Here is a 22383-nt window from a genome sequence, read left to right on the forward strand (position 1 = left end):
TTTTTTTTTTTTTTTTTTTTTATCAGTAGGAGAGTCTGTCATTTGCTAGTGGACACCAGCTTGACTGGAGACATTTGATCTAGATTTGATTATGAAATTCACTTGCAAATCCCAGGTTTTCCAGGACAAAGAGCGAGTGTATATAGCTCTCATCCTTTCCTCGGCTATGAGGAGCCATCTTCTTAGGGAATTGCGACTTGGAGAAATATAAATGGGTCAATATAAATTACGTCAATGAAAACTAACAAACCTAAAAGGTCTACCTGGTTCTTGAGGGCTTTTTATATGAACTGTTTTTTTGTAAGGGACACAAATTAATATCAACTAAAACCAGAAGTTTTCCCAGAATTCTTGATCATTTTAATACAAGTCTCTATACTTCTCTTTACCTGGGTCTCCTGTGATTTCCCTCAGTGACTAACAGTGAAGCCTGTCCAGCATCCTCACCTTAGAGATACCGGAATGCCTCAACACCAAGACCTTAGTTTCCACCCTACCCTAGCTGCTGGTTCCCTCCAATGTTTGCTGTGTGTCTATTATGTGCCAGGGACTGCACTCAGCCCTGGAGATGTAAAGAAGGCGAGATGCATAATCCCTGCCCTCATGGGACTTAAGAGTCTCCTGAGACAAACCAACAGCATGATACTCACCCATCACCTTGGTTACACCTTGGCCCTTAGAGCCTGAATTTCTTCTGCAAGGAACTAGGACAACCCCCCTTGTGGCTCCAACTTGCTCTTTTGCCACTTCTGTCATTTCCTTACCCCGGGGTATCTGCCTTTATTTTTTAAAAAACTCTTATGAAGTCATTCAGTTCTTTATATTCTCTCAGGCTGTCAGCATTGCTTGGGCTTTCCTGGCCCAGCTTGGGACCCCTGGGCAGCTCTTTAAATGTCACTAAGTCCGGAACTCCTCTAATTCTGACCCAAACCCACGGGATTCCTTCTCCTTCCCTGGGCTGCTGGACACTCAGGAAATGGCAACTTGCTTCATTACAAATGAAGACTTGATCTCAGCTGGCTCTGAACTTACGTCTTACGTCTTTTCCTTCCTCAGTGTCTTCCATCTTTCCCCACCTAAATCAATTCAAGAGTAGTTTCCAATGTCGTCTTTTTTTTTTTTTTTTTTTCATTTCTGACAGCACAATTTGCATCCCTACTCTCTGCCTCTGGCCTTGCCTATCTCTCATAGGGTCCATCTGCTTGTAGCTCCTGGTAAAGTTAGTTTCTGCTAACTTCATTCAGTCTCTGCAACCCCAGACAAAGGAGGATCGCCCTGTCTTGATTCCATTCCTCACTGCCTCCGCTACTACTGTGCTCTTTCAATTATTAGTTTTTGTTTTTTGTATTTTTTCCCTTTGGCATACAGCTAGACTCAAATTTCTCCTATCCTAGCCAACAAAACCTTATGTATCACCCTGTCTGCCTCTTAAGCTACATCTCCATCTTCCTAATCATTAATCCCGAGTACCCCATACTCACAGCTCACCACTTTCCCACCCCATTGATTCCCATCCCCATTCCTGCTCTTTCAAAGGTCATCAATGAATGTTTCTGTCTTTCTCGTTGCCTCTGCATCCCTGCCTCTGTCTACCCTGTTGGTGTATGTTCTTCCCAACATTTTCATGGGTGTATAGAGACACACCTATTTACATGTTCAAATACACGTAGGGGTTATTATTAGTGATAAATGGGATCGGGCTAATATTGGGCTATGATTCATTCTCCCTCTTCACATAGCAATTTATCATGGAATTCTTTTCAGAGTAAAACACCCAGATTTACCTCTTTTTAAAAATGGCTGCCTAATATTTCATTCTATGGATGCATACACATTTAACCATTTTCTTACTGATATTTAGGTTATTCTTTATGTTCTGTGATTGTTAATGATGCAATAAATCCCTTTTAGATAAATCTGGTATTCTCATGGTATGATTTCTATATGATATATTCTTAGACATGAGACTGCTAAATCAAAGTATACATACACTGAAAAATTCAATAAATCTGGACCAAATATTCTCAAAGAGGACTGGACAACTTAGGTGCCCAGTGATAATGTCTGCCTAAGTGTCCATGCCTCATCAATAGTGGATGTTAAAATGGATTTTAATTTTTACTAGTCTAACAGGCAAACACTGCCATTTCCTTATTGTATTTTTTTATTAGCAAACATTTTCATAGTCATTTTATATTTTGTCCTTGGAGAACAAAGTATACCTGCTCTTTTATTCTGTTACTTCTCCTTTCTGATTACAGAAATTTATCTTAAACTAGAGGGTAGTAACCTTTTTTCTACCATGCTTTGTTTATATTTTGTCCCAGTACACCACCAGTTTTTTTTTTATTTAAACTTTCTCTGTGGTGTCTTGAGATGCAAGAAGGTGTTAATATTTATGTACCCAAATACCTGTTTTTCCTTTTCAGCTTCCTAGCTTATAAAACATTCTCGACCCCAAGTTATAAAAATATTTGTCTATAATTTCATCTTGATTTTTTACATTTATATTTTATGTTTACATATGGTCTGGGATCTAACAACTTTTTCCCAAATGGCCAACTATTAGACACCATTTATTGGAGAATCTGTTCTTTCTCTTTCTCTCTCATTGTTCAGAAATGACATTATTGAATGGTTCCTTTCTAGGCCTCATCCCTTTCAATCCCTATACGGCAACTGTTTCTTTGGCTTCCTGGGTGGAGTATTTCTCTGGTTCCTTTACATTCCTTGAAATCTTTTTCAACCTTCCTAATTGATCCATTATTACCTCCTCTTCCTCCTGTTTTGCAATTTTCTATACTTGGCTGTCTCTTTTCTCTTTTCAAATTCCCTCTTTGCCATCTCAGAGAGCTCCAACAATCTGCTCTATGCAAAGGACCTCCATGTCCACATCTGCAGGGCCATAGCCAGACGTGTGTTTCCTGGAAGTCACCTGTGAGGGGCTGGTTAAGAAGCTGGTCAAGTTGCCTAGGCTATGGGGGTTCATGATCTCATGTGGTAGATGGCCTGTCCACATCTCCAAATCAATGTGCCCAGATACATGCTCCTCCATGGGCCTCTTACTTGGGCTAGTAGCAACACTCTCTTCTCAGCCACCCTGTTTTCAACCCTCAGGATCATCTTGTGCCAAGGCCCCTACACCCAGGCACTTGGTCATTTAGTTTTACAAGCAAGTGTCTTCTCTGTCATTTGTACAGGCAAACCAGCTCAGAGCTCTCTACTTCACTAGCATCATGACCAACCAGTCTCCCTGACTCCTCTCATTGGCTACAGTGGAGTTGTGGTAGGAATATTAGAACCTTAAACTATTATTAGTAACATATAAAATGTCATTTATACATACATATAAGAGCCATTAGTGCTTGATAAGTAAACAGTTGCCAAAGCTTAAATGCATGTGTTGTTTCTTTGCTTGGTAGTTTATTGCTACCACAGTACTCAGGTTCAAGGTAAACAAAATTACTTCCTTTTCCTTTTTCCCATACTGTAACCAATGAGAGAGCTGATAATACACCTCCATTATTTCTGAGTGTCCACTGTGCACACAGTTCTGTAGTGGGATGCCAAAGCTTTTATGAGACCCTCAATGGACAGGAAGACAAAGTGCTCACATGGGATCTAACAGATGCCCACTTGAGTAATAGGAAAAGTCTGTCTGTCTTCCAGGGCTAACAGCTCATCATGTGAGGCAGACAGGGCCCTGTCTTCCTTCTTCTTGTCAACAGCAGAGTAAATGGGTTGTACAATAGATCCAGTTTGACAAGGAGCCTGGACCTGGCACCCCCTTTCACCTTAACAGACTACAAGCACCACCAAAGAATTCACAATGAAGAGAAAGATTGTCTTTGGAAGCACCGGTAAGATCTCATAAGCGGGACTATCTTGGAGTATATTGATATGAAGCCTTCATGACGGACACAGAAAATAAAACCAAACATTACGACAGTGATTCAAAACCACAGTTAGTTCTAAGCATTAGTGAGCCAGCCAGCAGCCGACCGAAGTTACACAGTAAATTAAGAAGCTGCTTTCCTTAATTTCATTTTATTCTTCTTTAAACGTTAGACTCTATTGGTATCTTGGGCAGCTGGAGACGGTGGCCCCAGGCCCTGTTGTGAAGAAGCGGCAGCCAAGGTGATGAACCACCTGAGAGAGACCCAAGAATGTTGGCACTTGCAGGACATCCAACCCCAAGAGACCTCACCTGCTTTGTCAAGCGGCCCCGCTACATCCAGCTGCGGTGACAAAGGACTGTCCTCTAAACATGGCTGAAAGTGCCTTTGTGAGGAACCAGTTCGTCCAGGCCTCGGGCAGCAAAACAGCACTCAGCTGCCTAGGCTGGCCCACAGGTACTGACCAGAGACAGAGCAAGAGAAGAAGCGATGGCTGCTGGCCTGGGCTGAGAAGAAAGCTGCCGGCAAAGGGGAGGTCCCCACTGGAGACCACCTGTCCTTGGAGCAGCGGTTAACACTGTCGCTACCTTGTGGGACTGCACACGACATGGATCCTTTCCAGCAGGCTGTCTTCCCATCTGCCCTGTCTCATGAGAGGGGGTTCCCTACTACGTCATAAAGGAACGGCCAGACCGGGACGTCCAGTCCACAGGGAGACTGGCACCAGTGTTGCCTGCATACAGGTTAACTGGGAAGACAAAGGAGCTCTGGCTAAGCTGGTGGAAACTACCAGAACCAGTTACAATGATGGGTATGCTGAGATCACTGTCACCCGGGAGGCAATGTCTGGGGTCATAAATCTGCGGCTTACATTGCCAAGTGGTAAAAGACAGAGAGGTCAAAGAACTTGCCACTAAACTGTGTTAAATATATACTGCTGAGTTTCTGTACTTAATAAAGATTCTCTGCCAAAAAAAAAAAAAAAAAAAAAAAAAACCCAAAAAACTTGAACTCTTCATTGTGGAGACACACAGCAGCATAACAGCATTATTCCACATCCCAAACCAGTAACATTAAGCACCACAAGGCTGTAAGGAACCACACCCTTCATGAAGCCCACATTGATTTCTTGATAGAGGGCTGAGAAGGGTATTTTCGGAGCAGTCACAAGACTGTACCACCTGGTAAACAAAGCTAGTGTCAGTTCTTTCTCAGCCCTGAGGATATAAGATAATAATAGTAAATTCTGGGACTTCAAAATGTTTCAGATATAAGGAGAGGTTGTCACTCCAGGCTTTCATCCAGCTAGCAGTCCTCTCTTATTTTACAAATGACAAAATAAGAGTCAAGAAGATAAAGATACCTGTCAAGGGTTGGGTGTGGTGACTCATGCTTGCAATCCCAGAACTTTGGGAGGCCAAGGCGGGCAGATCACTTGAGGACAGAAGTTCAAGACCAGCCTGGCCATCAAGGCAAAACCCAGTGTCTACTAAAAATACAGAACTTAGCCAGTTATGGTGGAGGGCACCTGTAGTCCCAGCTATTCAGGAGGCTGAGGCACGAGAATCTCTTGAACCCAGGAGGCAGAAGTTGCGGTGAGCCGAGATCGCATCATTGCACTCCAGCCCGGGCAACACAGCCAGACTCTGTCTTTAAAAAAAACAGAAAAAACAAAACAAAACAAAAAAAACAGAAAAAACAAAAAAGATACCCGACAAGGCAACACTGCCAGCTTATGGCAAGTTACTACCAAGGTCTCCCAAGTCCCTGGTTCAGTGTTTTTTCCCTACTACATCACAAAGTAATTAACTTCAAGTTATTACTTCCTTGTAAATATCTTTATTGGGTGCAATTATGCAAAATGTTGAAAGTGTTAGAGCCTTTGGCATAGATTTAACACATTCATTTCTTTCTTCCCCAAGACGATGACCACCCATCTCTAGGGAATCCAGGGGACAAATATCATTCTGCCAGAGATGCTATCCCTTATTTGCTTTTTTTTTTTTTTGAGACGGAATCTTGCTCTGTTGCCCAGGCTGGAGTGAAGTGGCATGATCTCAGCTCACTGCAGCCTCTGCCTCCTAGGTTCAAGTGATTCTCCTGCCTCAGCCTCCTGAGCAGCTGAGAATACAGGTGCACACCACCACGCCCAGGTAATTTTGGTATTTTTAGTAGAGACAGGGTTTCACCATGTTGGCCAGGCTGGTCTCGATCTCCTGACCTTCAGTGATCTGTCCACCTCAACCTCCCAAAGTGCTGGGATTATAGACGTGAGCCACCGCACCCAGACTATTTTCGTTATTTTCTTAAAAAGGAGACTCATTCAAGCATTTCAAAAGCGATATTCCAGATACAAGAGTGGCTGCTGTTACTATTTTAGCCAAATGAGTCAGCTTAGAAAGATGATCCTTTTCCACATAGTCATTAGTGTTACCATCTTGAAGACAGATTATTAAAACAATAAAAATCCCACTACATCTTTCTATGGCCATTCTACTAAAAAAATTCCATTTCAATAGTATTTTTTTAAGGCTTAACAGACACCATTCATTTCACAAATGAAAAAAATGCTTGAGCGAATCATAAAGCTATCCCAACTTTTTAAGTAATCGTAATCAATTAAATTTAAAGCAGCTTCTGATTTTGCACATTTAAAACCATATTCTAAGAATAATTGTTTAACAGATAAGAACTCACAGATCCTTGAGCTGAATGTTTTGCATTAAAAAAAAAGGAAGAAATGGTGTACATTTATATAAAGTACATAAGTATAAAGTTTCACAAATCCCATCTCTGTTGTCAAGCACAACTTTCCAGAGGCATCACCAATGATAAAGCAGTTTAACTCTGGAAGCATGTTTTAGTACAAGATGGCAATCACTAAATACACATCTAGCTGCCTTAACATGCAAATCTGGTTTCAAAAAAAAAAAAAAAAAAAAAAGAATATCTTCCTTTAAAGAAAAAAGAGAAGTTAGTATGACAAATCAATGGAACATTACCGTTCCTTCAAATGAATGACCTTAATTGTGCAAAGATCACCTGTCTCTCTTGAAATTATTCTCCTTGAGATGCATACGTTTAGTAACAAAATCAATTGTGCTAAGACACGCGAATGTGCAATCAGTTAGGTTCCTGAAAACAATCTTCAGTAACACATTTGATCCAGTTCAGATACTGTGCTATCTGAGGCAAATGCCAGGACTCCCATTATCGCCAGTCATGGGATGTGCTCATCTATGAAAGATGAAGGTAGGCTGCAAAGGGCAGCCCCTTCACACAGAAGAATGTCTGGTGATAGCAACTCCTGCCTAATTTTAGAGCCTGACAGGTTTAAAGAAGAATGTTCATAAAAGGGTGTTGAGCTCCCCCTTGCTATCAGAGTTGACAGAGGCCACTTGTGTGGTCTGTGCTACATGTGCCAAATAAATCTGACAAGGAGCAGAACTGCTCTGAGTCCACCGGCAGCACGTACAGGAATAAGACATTCCATTACCCAAAGAACTGGGCAGTAGGCAGGCAACCTCTGTGCTTCAGTTACCCTGTAAAATGAGCATATGAAGAACTTCCCAGGACTCAGAGGGAGGCACTACATGTTTCTGTGCTGTACTAAGGTGAAAAATGCTAGCCTGGCATTAGAAGGTTGTCATCTTGTCTATGTTCCAGGCATTTCACTTTTGGGGAGTGGAGAGGACTTGAAGAGTCATCTTTGGGCAGAAAATATAGAAGGAAAGCCTATTCCAGACTGCTGTAGTTTTTCCAAGGATGGCTGGTCATTTTGGTAACACTGGGGATTTAAAAGCTCCCTTAGGATACCTCAATAACAGCAAAGTCTATCTATTTAAAATCTGTTTTAACTTTCAGTACATTTCTTGAGCACCAATAATGTGCTAAGTGCTATACTCTGCAGAAATTCAGCAGCTTTCTAAGGCTCAACCATCTGTTTTTTGGAATAATACGCCTTTTCCCAGTCTCAAACTGTGAAGCCAAAAGCGAAATAGAAAGTGGAAGTTCTGAACACAAGGAAAGAAGGGCAGCGATGGAGGCACAGCTGGATCTCGTGCTATGGCACTTTGATAAGTTTATTTGGATTTCAGCGGTAACCTGGTGTTTTGAGGTAGAAAGACTCACAGGGCTATGATGAATAAATCTGACTTGATTGTAGAACATCAAAGCCATCTTCAGTTCCACTGGTCTGATCTCTTTGTAGTCAATGAAGACACACAATCAGACATTTTCATTAAAAGTGAAGGAACCCTGCTACACGCGGAGGCCCAGAGAAAGCAGCTTCTGTTTTGGTATAGCCAGAAACTGCCCTGTAACATGGCTCACTGCAATGGGATTTAGGCTGCACATGAAAGGCATATGCTGTGTGTTTTGCTCCTGCATGAGAACCACATGATGAATCCATCATCAGGGGGTTATGAGTTCTGCATTGTTTGCCTTCAATAATATTTGTTGAATGAATACAGAATTGCATATTAAATACACACTTTTCTTTTGTTTTCCTCAGCCAGTTCTCTTTTTTGACAATGTGACGACGTTCAGGCCTTCACTGTGTACTTAACGCAGCGGGTACAGCCACTCCTTCCGCGGCTGCTTCTTGGTCTTCCGGTTCTCCTCGTGCTTGCTGGGCCAGTGGCGCATGGCACACGTCTTCTCAGGGCGCAGGTCCAGAGGTTTGTACTTCTTGCCCTTGTAGAATTTCCTGAGGTTTTCTTTGTGTTGAGTCTGGTTAATTACGGTAAGAACACGGGCAATGGAATTGCGGATGACACGATCTTAGAGAGCTTGGAGGCTGGTGGCGACGCGCGGCTGGGACTGCTCCACCTTCAGGTCGTCTAGCTGTTTGAGCAGCTCCTCCTTCTTACCGCGAAGGTCTCGAGACTTGATCTTGGCCATTGCTGCACAGGCCGCCCCTGCCGCCTGCTCCGAGGGCTAAATACTCTCTTTTTGATCCTCAAATACCTATACCAGCTTGCCTCAGGTCTGGAGCTCAAAGTCATTGTAGTTACCTCTCCCACACCATCTTATCCCTGCCTGCCTGCACAAGGGCCTTGGCTTCCAGGACTCCTGCTTCCAATCTGAGCACCTGTTACCAGATTAATCCATCTAAAACCTCCTTTTTAATCTAAGTCACTCTCCTATTCAAAAATGCCTCTCCATTCTCTACAACATGAAGTCCATGTATGTATGTATGTATGTATGTATGTATGTATGTATGTATATGTATATAAAGCAATCCTCATCTTCCTGGCTCAGCCTCCTGAGTAGCTAGGACTTCAGGCATGCACCACCACACGCGGCTAATTATTTATTTTTTGTAGAGACATGGGTCTCATTATGTTGCCCAGGATGGTCTCAACCTGCTAGCCTCAAGCAATCCTCCTGCCTGGGCCTCCCAAAGTGCTGGTGTGAACCACCAAACCCAGCTAAAGTCCACGTTTTAGACCAGCAATTAAAGCTCTCCACTCTCTGCCTTCAACTTCTCTCAGTTCTTCCCAACTTCAACCAGCCTCTCTAGCGATATTGCTGTTTCACACCTCCAGAGCCCCAATCCCAATGTCACATGCCTTTCTAGACCAAATCACGAATGAAAAAAAAATCTATTGGCTCTTAGAAGTTCACTTGTTTGACCTCCTCCTTCCCTACCCAATGCAGACACCCACAAAGCTACATCTCAGGCAGGTTCATCCTTTGCTTAAATATTTCTAGTAGCAAGAAAGAAACTTAAAACAGCACAAATGGCCATTCATTGCATTTTGGAGCCTCTCTGTTAGAAAGTTACTCCTTACCTGAAAACGTTAAAACAACCAAAACCAAAAGAAACAAAAGTTAGCCAAGGTTCTGGAGACAGAACTTAGTGACAGAACCTTGCAAGCTAATTATCAACTAAAGTTTCCATACATTTAAAAACAAATGTTAAAATACCTGCCAGTTAGTTTATTTTTCACAACAGAGTTTTCTTTAGTTCATACTTTGGTCAAAATTCACATTACCTATTTTACTTGACTTGTTTAAAACACTTATTTAGTTCTTACCATGTATCAAGCAAGCCCTAGTCTAAGGGCTTTAAAAAATTCTTTCTCATTTTAATCCAAATATGAGGTCTATACAGTTGGCTCTCTATATCCACAGGATTCACACCTGCAGATTCAACCAACTGTGGATTGAAAAAAATTTTTTAAACCCAACGAAAAATAATAATACAATTAAAAATTTAAAAAACAGGATAGTATAACAACTATTTACATAGAGTTTACATTGTATTAGCTATTATACATAGTCTAGAGATAATTTAAAGTGTGTGGGAAGATGACCATAGGCTGTATGCAAATGCCGTGCCGTTTTATATAATGAACTTGAACATCCTCAGATTTTGGTATCCACAGAGTGTTCTGGAACCAATCCCCCGTGGGATGTACTACGAATATTCCCACTTTTCAGCTGGGGTCATTCTAACCCAGATAAATTGTTAAGTAAGGAACCCAAGTCATACATCTCGTAAATGATGGAGTCAGAATTTGAACCCAAGCTTTCTGGCTCCATGCTCCATGCTCTTAGCCACTGTAAAAAGGAAATCAGCCAATCCCCTCCCTCTCCTCTGGGGGCCCCTCCTGAACTCTCCATGGCACTCTATTGTGCTCCCATGTGTCCCCATTCTAGGCCTGTGCATCTATTTGCCTCCGTATCCAGCATGGTACCCAGAAGACAGTAGGCGCTTAGAAAACATGCTAGATTAATACATAAATTAATGCCCAAACTATACCCTATATTTCAATTAAGTATCAGAAAAGGTAGTCTGAATGGTGTTTCATTAAAAAAAAATTTATACAAACAGAGCAGCCTACAGTCTTGCCTGAAAATGCTTGTAAGTTGAAAAATAATAAGATAAAATTAACTTTGGTTGAGGCACTTAAGAGATTACATAAGCTTTTTGAGGTCACAAATTTCCAACTTAATACTAATGAAAAATACTTAACATCTGACATATTCCTTATGTGTAGCTGTTAATCTACTAATTTAGCAATGCCAGGGCAGAGGAGCTTTATGGGCTCTTAAACTGGTTAGTTACGGTAATTTACTGCATAAGATTGCCCCTGCATAATAACAACCCAACAAGGATACGTGAAATCCATTTCAAATCCTCCTTAACTCAAAACTACAGCAGACCACTTACTTGTTTTATTGCATTAGGTAGAAAAATTTAATAACCAAAATGCTGGAAAGACAAACTCTGGTCAGAATGTTCATTAATAGAACAGAAGAGAACTGTGCAGCCTTAAAAATTTGTGGCTGGTAACTATTCACCCCTTAAAAGGGTGAACTATTAAAGACAGGCAGATGTTAGTGGGGAAAAAGCAGAGCAGTGTTTGTGCAAGCAAGCAGGTCATGACAGTGTACAGGATTAAATGGGACTGTATGAAGCTGAGTGTGGCCCCGAATTGAGGACAGCATCAACAGAGGTCCTAGAATCAGGAAGTTGGCATAACTGTTCAATATCATTTTTTGTTTTGCAAAGAGGTGGTCAATTAGAAGAGACTGAACTAGAGGTGTAGAGGTGGCATCACAAATAGCTACTGGGAAGCAACTCACTAGGGTGGTGGGGAAAAATGGGCGGGGAGGTGGGGGATGAAGGCAAATCACAAAGTTCAGGAATCCTGCTGTGAAGGTACAAGAACAAATTCTTTTTGATTTATATTCTGAACTTGGCTGTGTGAAATGTTTTATATTTGTGCAGTGGAGTAACAGTAGCAGAAATCTTACCAGTCAAATCATATGTATCTTTTTTGATGGCCCAGACTGCCTCCCACCACTGCAGCCCCAGTGCTATCATCATAGACAGATTTTTGCATATTCGTTTCTAAACACAGAAATACACTTTTAATCTTATAGATATACCCTTTTCTTTCCCTTTTTTTTTTTTTTTTTTTTGGGGGGACAGGCTATCACTCTGTCACCCAGCCTGGAGTACAGTGGTACAATCATAGCTCACTTGCAGCCTCAAACTCCTGGACTCGAGGGATCCTTTTGCCTCCGTCTCCTGAGTAGCTGAGACTACAGGTATGTGCCACCATGCCTCACTAATTTTAAAATTGTTTGTAGAGATGGGGTCTCACCTGTGTGTCCCAGGCTAGCCTCAAACTCCTGGGCTCAAGTGATTATCCCACCTTGGTCTCCCAATGTGCTGGGATTACAGGCGTGAGCCACCTTGCCCAGCCCTATATATACCTTTTTATTATCACCAGTAATCAACAAAATGAAAGCTGAAGATGACTAACTGAATCATGTTCATGAAAGATTTAGAAAAGAACATGGTATACTTTAATGATAGACGGCATTCAGGATGGTGGATGGGGAATATTGATGATTATGAAGTACTGGGGTGCATACAGAAAGGCTGGCAACAAAGTCAGTACATGGAGTGCAATAGCTTTCATTTAGTGCATTTCAAGTAATATTTCTACTACCTGGTAATTAGCACACATGTCCTGGGCTGTAAGGAAACCCCTCAATCACGAGAAGCAGTTAGGCTCCCTGACCCCTCACATGGCCAATTCACTACTACCTGACATTCACTGGCTCCTCTCATAGTCAAATGCTCACGGCCAATCCCAACACTGCCCAGTCTATATGCCCTGTGACTTCTCTGCAATACCACACCATCCTCCTTGAAACTCTTCTCCTCCGGCTTCTGTGATGCCAGCTTTTGTGGCTCCTCCTCCTCCTGTGTCCCTGAAATGTGAGCATTCCTGGAGACTGTGGTCCTCTTCTCCCACCATACACACTGCTGGAGTTTTCGGCTGTGCCCATGGGCTCCTCCACCACCACCACTGCCCCGCCCTCACCACCCCCTTCACAACTTTCCCTGGAATGTGACTAATTCTGCAAGCACCTGGTACGTAGATGGCCTGATGTGAATCCTACACAGGCCCTTAAGGGTCTGGATCTGTCTCCCTTTCCAGGCTCACGTGCTGTGGGGCTCCAATCAGTCTACTTGCTTTATCTGCAGCACTGTGAGGACACCTTTGCTTTTGTACAAGTGATTCATTTCCACCAGATTGGTGCCTTCTAATTCCAGGTTGCTGCACGCTTACAAATGTTTGGAAAGCTTTTAGACAAGCTGACCAATAAAAAAGCAATTCTACTAACATGTAAATTCCACCGACCTAGTTCTTATTGTGTTTTATGAGACTCTGGGATCATTACTTTGGATTTATTTTCTTCAGACTCCAGATGCTTACAGCTTCATCCTTTTAGTGGCTTTTGGCTTTTCTAATATCATGTTTATAAAAGTAGCTTATTTCTTGCATTCAACTTCCTTTCCCTTCTTTGCTTCTCAGTATTTGTATGAATTTTTATGTATGATTTGTGTTTTCTTCATTATTTGCTTCTTGTGCTCTTTCTGTCTGCTCAAAGCTCCTTTCCAGGAGGCCTTGTTTCCAAGAGCAGCCTTAGATACTGCTCCTTCTCCAGGTTCCCATAGAACCTGTGAGCAGCTTATTAATATGGTTTTCCCGCCACTGAATTGCTGCAAATACTTGACTACATCTCCATTTTCCCTAGTAAACTCTATCCTGCCTTATATTTCCAAAAATAATCATTTCACAGATATTTACTAAGCACACCACAGTGCTTAATAAATATCTGTGAAATAATTACTTTTATTTGCTTAAGCAATCTTTTCACTCAGTCATTTTTTTTTTTTTTTTTTTTTTTTTGAGATGGAGTCTTGCTCTATTGCCCAGGCTGGGGTGCAGTGCCGTGATCTCAGCTTACCACAACTTCCACCTCCCGGGTTCAAGTGATTCTCCTGCCTCAGCCTTCTAAGTAGCTGGGATTACAGGCACCCACCACCACACCCGGCTAATTTTTGTATTCTTAGTAGAGACAGGGTTTCTCCATGTTGACCAGGTTGGCCTTGAACTCCTGACCTCAGGTGATCTGCCCGCCTCAGCCTCCCAAAGTGCTGGGATTACAGGTGTGAGCCACTGCGCCCAGCCACACTCATTCTTAGATGCTTACTGTGATTTCTCACTTGAAAGTGAAGAAGGAAAAGGAAACTGAATGCATGAAAGAAGCTATTTTTAAAAAGATGATGTTAAAAAAGCCAAAAGTCACTAAAAGGATGAAGATCTGATGGTCCAGAGTTTGAAAAAAAAAAAAAATACAAAGCAATGATCCTAGATTCTCATAAAACACAATACGGAATGGGTCAACTGAATTTACATGCCAGTAGAATTCCTTTTTTACTCGTCAACTTGTCTAAAAGATTTCCAAACCTCTGTACACATGCAACAACCTAGAGCTGGAGGGCTCCAATAAAATAAAAGCATGCTAGGAAAACAGAAAAATTTACTTTGAAGCTCTGTAAGGGAGGCATAGTATTATTTTCTGTTTTGGTTATAAACTGTGGCCTAAAATAACTCTTAAAGACTAGATAGCACAAAAAATTTCACAGAGGTAAAACTGGTAGTAAAGCATTTATTTTCTGACAATATTTGTCCATTTCTAGTGGACAAATTACCCTACCAGAGGAAAGGGAGATGGTCCAACACAGAAATATTTTTTAAAAAAGAAATGTTTCACTTTTATAGGTTTCTGGCAACAACTAGATCATTTCAGACTCCATCTGTCACAACTGCTTTCATTCGTCAAGCATTTATACATAACTCCTCTGTGTTCTGGACTCTGGGGACACAGCAGTGGCGAAAACCATATTCTAAAGGGCAGACAGACAAACACATGAATGAAACTCTAATGTCAGCTGGTGATGAGTGCAATGGAGATACGGGTAAGTGAGTGGGGAAGGGCTGCTACAGTACACAGGATGGAGAGGGAAGGAGTCTCTGATCCATGCAGAGTAAGTGACTCTGCATAGTACAAAGGATGGAGGGCCAGGAGTAGGGGCAGTCCAGGCAGAGGGGAGGGGTAGAGTGGGTGAGTACATGCATGTATGCCAAGCAAAGAAAGGAGGCCAGAGCGGCTGCAGCAGGGGGGTGAGGGAGAGTGGCAAGAGATGAGTGAGGGAGAGGGCAGGGGCCAGGCTGGTGGGGTCTCATGGGCATTGCTCAAGGCTGGTCAAATTGGCAGACAAATATGATCGTGAGGGCTAGGCTATTTATTAAGCAGCCACTTTATCCTATGAAAAAATGGCAGAGTCCCTGCTGTTTTAGTTTTGATCTCAGGACTGACTGCCCTGCCTGCTAACACCGACCCCAGCCAGGATGTCAGCCCACTAATGCATCAAGAATGATACATATCATTCCCCAAACTGACAGCAGCACAAGCTCTCAATATTGTGGGGGTAATGTGTTTACGCGATCTCGACTCACTGCAACCTCTGCCACCCGGGTTAAAGCAATTCTCCTGTCTCAGCCTCCCGAGTAGCTGGGACTACAGGCACGTGCCACCACACTTGGTTAATTTTTGTATTTTTAGTAGAGACAGGGTTTTGCCATGTTGGCCAGGCTGGAAAACAATTTTTTTATTTTTATTTTAGTTGAAACTCAAGAAAAAATAAGTAAGCAGATGGAGAACTCAGGGCCTAAGAGGTCTCATAGAAGGAGAGCAAGGAGCTGGTGCTTGGATAACCTGCACTGACGCCCCCAGGCACTCTTTTACATTTATTTTGGTTTTTTATTATACTTTTAAGTTCTAGGGTACATGTGCACAACGTGCAGGTTTGCTCCATATATATACCTGTGCCATGTTGGTGTGCTGCACCCGTTAACTTGTCATTTACATTAGGTATATCTCCTAATGCTATCTCTCCCCCCTCCCCCACCCCACTTTACTCTAAAGTTACAAGTGGTTTATATACAACTATTGCAATATTCTGAACTTGACTATATTTTTAACTCTACTAGTGAATTTTATATATTCAGATATTTTTATTTTGTCAATTAGTATCTTTTCAGTTCAATTTAGCATTAGTTTCTACCTTTAGCATTCTTTTAAAAGTCAGATCTAGTGGCAATGAATTCCCTTAGCCTCAGCTTCTGTGGAAAACTTCTTCTCTCTCCTACATTTCTGAAAGACAGCCTTGTTGGATATAGTATTCTATTTTAACTCTTCGTTTCCTCAACACTTTGAATATATCATTCCACTCTCTCTTGATTTTCAAGGTTTTTTATTGACATGTTCAGCAATAGTTTTATCAGGGTATCCTTCTTTGTGATGAGTCTGTTTTCTCTTGGTGCTTTAAAGTTTCCCTCTTTGTTTAAGACTTTTGTCAATTTGATCATAAAGTATTCCCTCTCCATCTGTGAGGAATACATTCTAAGATCCCCAGTGGATGCCTGAAACTGTGGATTGTACTGAATCCAATTGCCATCAGTTGGAACCTGTTTCTCTTCATGTCTTCTACAAATAAATTTAATGCCTTTTCCATCTTTGCTTATCACACATTGTGACCATAACTTCTGCAGTCGGAGGTGCAACAGCAAAACTAGTATGAATTTACATTTTTTCTTCTTAATTTCATGGGTAGAAGATTTGTTCTTACCATGGATCTTGGGAAACTCAGCAGACCATTTTTTTTCTTTCTTTATTAAGTCAAGAGCTTTCACCTTTTCACTTGATGGCTTCTCTTTGGCATATCCAAATTGCCAGGATCACTACTCTTGTGCTTTGGAGCCATTATTAAGTAAAATAAGTATTACTTGAACACAAACTGCAATACCACAACAGTCAATCTGATAACAGATGGCTACTAAGTGACTAAATGACTGGTAGCATACTCAGTGTCAATATGCTGGAAAAAGGGATAATCTACATCCTGGACAAGAAAGAGCACGATAGAGTAAGATTTCATCACTCTGCTCAGAACAGAATCCAATATAAAACTTGTGAATTGTTGATTTCTGGAATTTTCCATCTAGTATTTTCAAACTGTGTTTGATTGACTGTAGGTAAATGAAAGCATTGAAAGTGAAACCATAGATATAGGGGAACTACTGTAATGTGACTCAGAAAAATATTCTCTGAATGGGTCCTTCTTTAGATTATTTGAGCTTCATGAATTTGGATGTCTATATCCCTCTGGGATGTTTTCAGGCATTATTTCTTTAAGCCTTCTGTTTCTTTCTTTCTCTCTTCTCCTGTGACTTACATAAATCATGTATTTATTATCTTGATGGTACCCATAGGTTAGTATTCTCTCTTTCTATATATATTGTCTTTATTTATTTTTTTGAGAGAGAGTCTTGCTCTGTCACCCAGACTGGAGTTCAGTGGTGTGATCTTGGCTCACTGCAACCTTTGCCTCATGGGTTCAAGTGATTCTCCTGCCTCAGCCTCCCGAGTAGCTGGGACTACAGGTGCAGGCCACTATGCCTGGCTGATTTTTCTTTTTTTCCTTTTTAAGAGACAGGGTTTCACTGTGTTGCCCAAGCTGGTCTCAAACTCCTGACCTCAAGCAATCCACCTGCCTTGACCTCCCAAAGTGCTGGGATTACAGGCATGAGCCACTTGGCCTAGTATACTGTCTTTACTCTTTTTTCATTATCATTCCTGTAACTGGCTAATTTCATGTGACCTGTCTTTAAGTTTGATATTTTTTTCTGCGTGATTAAATATGATATTATAACTCTCTTTTGAATTTTTTCAGTTCTGTTATTGTATTCTTCAATCCAGGATTTCTGGGTTTTTTTAATGGTTTCTGTTTTTTATTAACTTCTAATTTTGTTCATGCATTCTTTNAAGATACTGGCTGTGGGTCTGTCACAAATAGCTCTTATTATTTTGAGATACGTCCCATCAATACCTAATTTATTGAGAGTTTTTAGCATTTAGGGCTGTTGAATTTTGTGAAAGGCCTTTTCTGCATCTATTGAGATAATCATGTGGTTTTTGTCTTTGGTTCTGTTTATATGCTGCACTACGTTTATTGATTTGCTTATGTTGAACCAGCCTTGCATACCAGGGATGAAGCCCACTTGATCATGGTGGATAACCTTTTTGATGTGCTGCTGGATTAGGTTTGCTAGTATTTTATTGAGGATTTTTGCATTGATGTTCATCAGGGATATCGGTCTAAAATTCTCTTTTTTTGTTGTGTCTCTGTCAGGCTTTGGTATCAGGATGATGTTGGCCTCATAAAATGAGTTAGGGAGGATTCCCTCTTTTTCAATTGATTGGAATAGTTTCAGAAGGAAACTGCAGCTTTCTCATGTCTTAGTCTTCACAGAACTGAAGAGAGTTAGGGCTTTGCTATGGATTAGGCCTTGGCTTAAGGGAAGGTTGCAGCTGGTTTCATCTTCTATCCAGACCACTCAAACTTTCTCCATATCAGCAATAAGGCTGTTTTGCTTTCTTACCATTCATGTGTTCACTGGCATAGCACTTTTTATTTCTTTCAAGAACTTTTCCTTTGCATTCATACAAGTTGGCTAACTGGTGCAAGAGGCACCTATAGCTTTTGGCCTATCTTGGCTTTTGATATACCTTCCTCCCTAAGCATAATAATTTCTAGCTTTTGATTTAAAGTGACAAATGTACGTGTTTTCCTTGCATTTGAACATTTGGAGGCCACTGTAGGGTTATTATTTGGCCTAATTTTAACATGATTATGTCTCAGGGAACAGGGAGGTCTGAGGAGAGGGAGAGAGATGAGGGTACAGCCAACGGGCGGAGCAGTCAGAACACACACAGCATTTTTCAATTAAGTTCACCACCTTCTTTGAACACATTCGTGATGCCCCAAAACAATGACAAAAGTCACATCAAAGCTCACTAATTACAGATCATAACAGATGTAATCATGAAAAAGCCTGAAACATTGTGAGAATTATCAAAATGTACAGACATGAACTGAGGGCATGCTGTTGGGAAAGTGGTGGTAACAGACTTGTTCAACACAAGGTTGCTTCAAACCTTCAGTTTTTAAAAAATGAGGAATCTGCAAAGTACAATACAATAAAGCAAAATAAAATGAGGTATGCCTGTATGACATAAATAAACTAATGAAAAGGCACTACAATCTTCATTAACGGAGATTACTGCTACCAATGTCCATCTGCTCTCTCTGCTTCCTTATCAGCCCCTCTAATCTGTTCTCCACAAAACAGAAAATGATTTTCTTACATCAGAACCATGCTGCTCTCCAGTATAAAACACTGCAGTGACTCCCATCACACTTGGAATGCATCTGACATCCCTAACATGGCTATGAGGCTCTCTGCCTTCCCCCTGCCCTTCATTCCACTCTCCGCTTACTCACTGGGTTTCTCTTAGGTCCTCTCTGAGACCAAGTGCTTTGTTCTCAGGGTCTTTGCTTTAACATTCTGGGCTGCCTGTCCCCCATTTTCACTTGGTTAGTTCCCTCTGAGCCTTTAGGTTTCCATTTAAGTGAAAACTCAGGGGAGCTTCCCGTGACCACTCCAACTGCAGAGGGCCCTCTGTCATTCTTGGCTGCAGTCTTTGTTTATTTCATGCACCGCTCTTCTCCCAACTTGCAATGCTGACATTTATTTTCTGTTCACTTGTTTTTGCCAGTATTTCTTCTCATAAGGGCAAAGACAACCTGTCTTCAGGTCGCTGCTACATTCCCAGTGTTTAGCACAATGCTTGGCACATGGCAAATTCTTAATAAAAACAAACTGACAGGATGAATGAAAGGGGTTCTTCCCCATCCCACCTCCACCCATCAATACTGATAGAGAATTTCTGATGAAGGCAAGGAAAGGCAGCCATACATAGACATAAATGAATTGTAAATCCAAACAGGTGAGCTTTAGGAATCCCAGAACACTCCTTCGTTGTTAACATGTAACAAGGAGACTAGAAGTGAACATTAACATTCATTATAAAATATTTAAAATTATTTATAAAACAAGTCATTAAATCATATTTACAAATCATAAAAATATAAATTTGTGGTCCCTCATTATCTCCCCTTTTACACTGAGTATTGTTATCTAACAGGTTCTATAAGGATCTACAAAGTAATCACAAGATACTTACATGGTGTAGAAACTATACTTTTTAGAGGTAAGAAAGCTTAGGGATTCAGAGGCCATTTAGTCCAATAATTAACTAATTATTATTATTATTATTTTTTTTTAGAGATAAGGTCTCGCTGGAGTGCAGTGGCACAATCATAGCTCACTGTAACCTGGAACTCCTGGGCTGACATGATCGTCCTGCCTCAGCCTCCCGAGTGGCTAGTACTACAGCTGTATACCCCCGTGCCTGGCTAACTAAAAAAAAAAATTTTTTTTTTTTTTTTTGTAGAAACGGAGTCTTGCTATGTTACCCAGGCTAGTCTTGGACTTTTGGTCTCAAGTGATCTTCCTGCACCAGCCTCTCAAAGTGCTGGGATTTCAGGTACAAGGCACTATGCCTGGCTAGTATGTTTGTTTAAGAGGTGAAAACAAAACCCTGAGCTATAGAGAGAATAACTTCTCTTGATAACAAAATGTGCAGGATTAGCACAGATCTAGAGTTCTAAGTTCCAGTCTTGGCTCTGTCAGTTGTTAACAGTTTAACCTCTGTTAATACACTTACACTGATTGAATTTTAGTTTCCTTGTCTGTAAAATAAGAGGGCTCCATTAGATGAACTCTAACATACATGCAGCTGGAAGGCATATAACTCGTCCTGAGGCCAGAATCACATTAGTGGAAAACATACCCCTAGGAAAAGCAAAGGAGGCAGCTATGAAATTAGGGACCTGATTACCTTTCTATAGGTGGGGTCGTGCCATGCTTCCATTCCAAACAGCAGGCGCAAGGATGGACTGTGTCCACATCCTGCTCAGGGACTGTGTAGCAGGGCAGTTGCGAGTTGGGTCATCCCAGGCAAGACGCTGACTTAAACACCTGGAAAGCCACCTGGACACTAGCTTACGCAGCTTCCTCACCATGCCAGGCAATCCCTCAGAGTCCATCCTAATGCCCAAATATTTCCAGACACTTGCATCACACTTCATGTTCTAGAAACAGTATTAAATTTCTTTCTTCATGGGAGAAGTGCCTCCTGAACAGGTGCTTCTGTCTTTGTAGTATGTGATTTCTGCTGTCAACAATTATAATGTCTGAAAATTCTATTTTTTAGGAGCCTTCATTTTTCCAAATCTGATCCTGAGATTTAGGTACCTGGCCACCAGGTGGCATTTGGGTGCCCTGATCTCAGGGTCTATACCAAAAAGCTCTTGCTGAAGGTCTTTTTTGCATTGTGTGGCAGACTGCTAGTTGTCCCCCAATATCTATCTATTCCTCTTGTTTCCTTGATAAAAGGCCCTAATTTTAGCTGGCCACATTTTTTTTTTTTTTCTGGGAATAAAACTACATCTCAAACCTCTTTGCAATTGAGTGTATATTTTCACCAATAAGACATAAGCAGATAGAATGCACATCACCTCCTAACATCTTTATAAGCCAGCTGACACACACCCATTCACCATATCATAGGTTATGTAGTCTCAGGTTGCTGCAAAGTAATGTCCTCTTTTAGACACAGGAGAGAAATTATGTACAGTGGAGTAGAGACTGCAGCAGCTACAGACTTTGGCCATATAACTTACTTCTCTATTATAAGACAGCAAGAAAACAGACTTATCTTCCAGGATCACACAGCTGGTATCCAGAGGAGGAGAAAGGGACACGAGTATGTACACTCTGAATATGAATACTATGCTCTCAATCTAGAATGCCTGCATGATGTGTGAAATTCTAACGTAACATATGTCACCGTGAAGCATAATATCAAAAATAACACAAACGCTCAGGCACTAAATCGTCAAGAACAGCTGATACCAATTCAAGCAGTTTCCTAATCGTATGAAAGCACAGTGACCCCTCAAAAAGCTGCATTTTGAAAATGCTGCCCCATTCGCCCTTCACTAAACTGTTCTGAAAATTTCTGACCTGTACCCAATCACACGAACACGCTGCTATGGGAAGACACTGCCACCCGTTCAACAGTCAGCTCACCAAGGATGTGGATGAGGCAACACTCAAAAGCTGCATGTGTCATGAACTCGGCGCAGAAGTTAATGGGTATTAAAACACTAATTAATGTTCTGAGAATATATTCTTTGAATGGCAAAGCCTATATGCTAGTAAGCACCAATCAGCTATCGCTAAGATTAGAAAAATCTGAATTAAAGGGAAAAAAAATCCCACTCCCTCCACCCCAAGGCATGTTGGTAAAGCCAAATAATCTTCTTACTTTAGTATTTTGGCTCAGCTGCAAAGCAAACTGCCTTAGGGATGTTATTGATGTTTCATATGTACTATAGCAGGTAATCCCCAGAAAAGCCAAATCCTATTAAGTGTAAGAGAACAACAGTAAAGCTAATAAAATCAATGTTAACTACTTATAGAATCTTTATTATTTTTCCTTGGTATTAAGTTTGCTCCCCTTCTTAAAATATGAATACTTGGATTTTCTTAATTTATACTGATTTTTATAAAATGTAGACACTTGTTAATGGAGTTGACTCAGGGTATAGACTCAGTTAAGTGTTCTTTTCAGGTCTATA

The 22383-nt window shown here is 41.2% G+C and overlaps 1 protein-coding gene and 1 pseudogene across 1 annotated transcript in view; both read right to left on the bottom strand.

The window, feature by feature from the left end:
* The window catches only part of PREP (prolyl endopeptidase), a 132535-nt gene that overhangs the window by 12603 nt on the left and 97549 nt on the right, over window positions 1-22383 (bottom strand). The gene's annotated exons all lie outside the window — the stretch shown is intronic.
* On the bottom strand, window positions 8441-8798 carry LOC108533689 (60S ribosomal protein L35 pseudogene; annotated as a pseudogene).

This window comes from Rhinopithecus bieti, unplaced genomic scaffold (assembly GCF_001698545.2).
Source record: "Rhinopithecus bieti isolate Rb0 unplaced genomic scaffold, ASM169854v2 scaffold_10614, whole genome shotgun sequence".
Taxonomy (NCBI): Eukaryota; Metazoa; Chordata; class Mammalia; order Primates; family Cercopithecidae; genus Rhinopithecus; species Rhinopithecus bieti.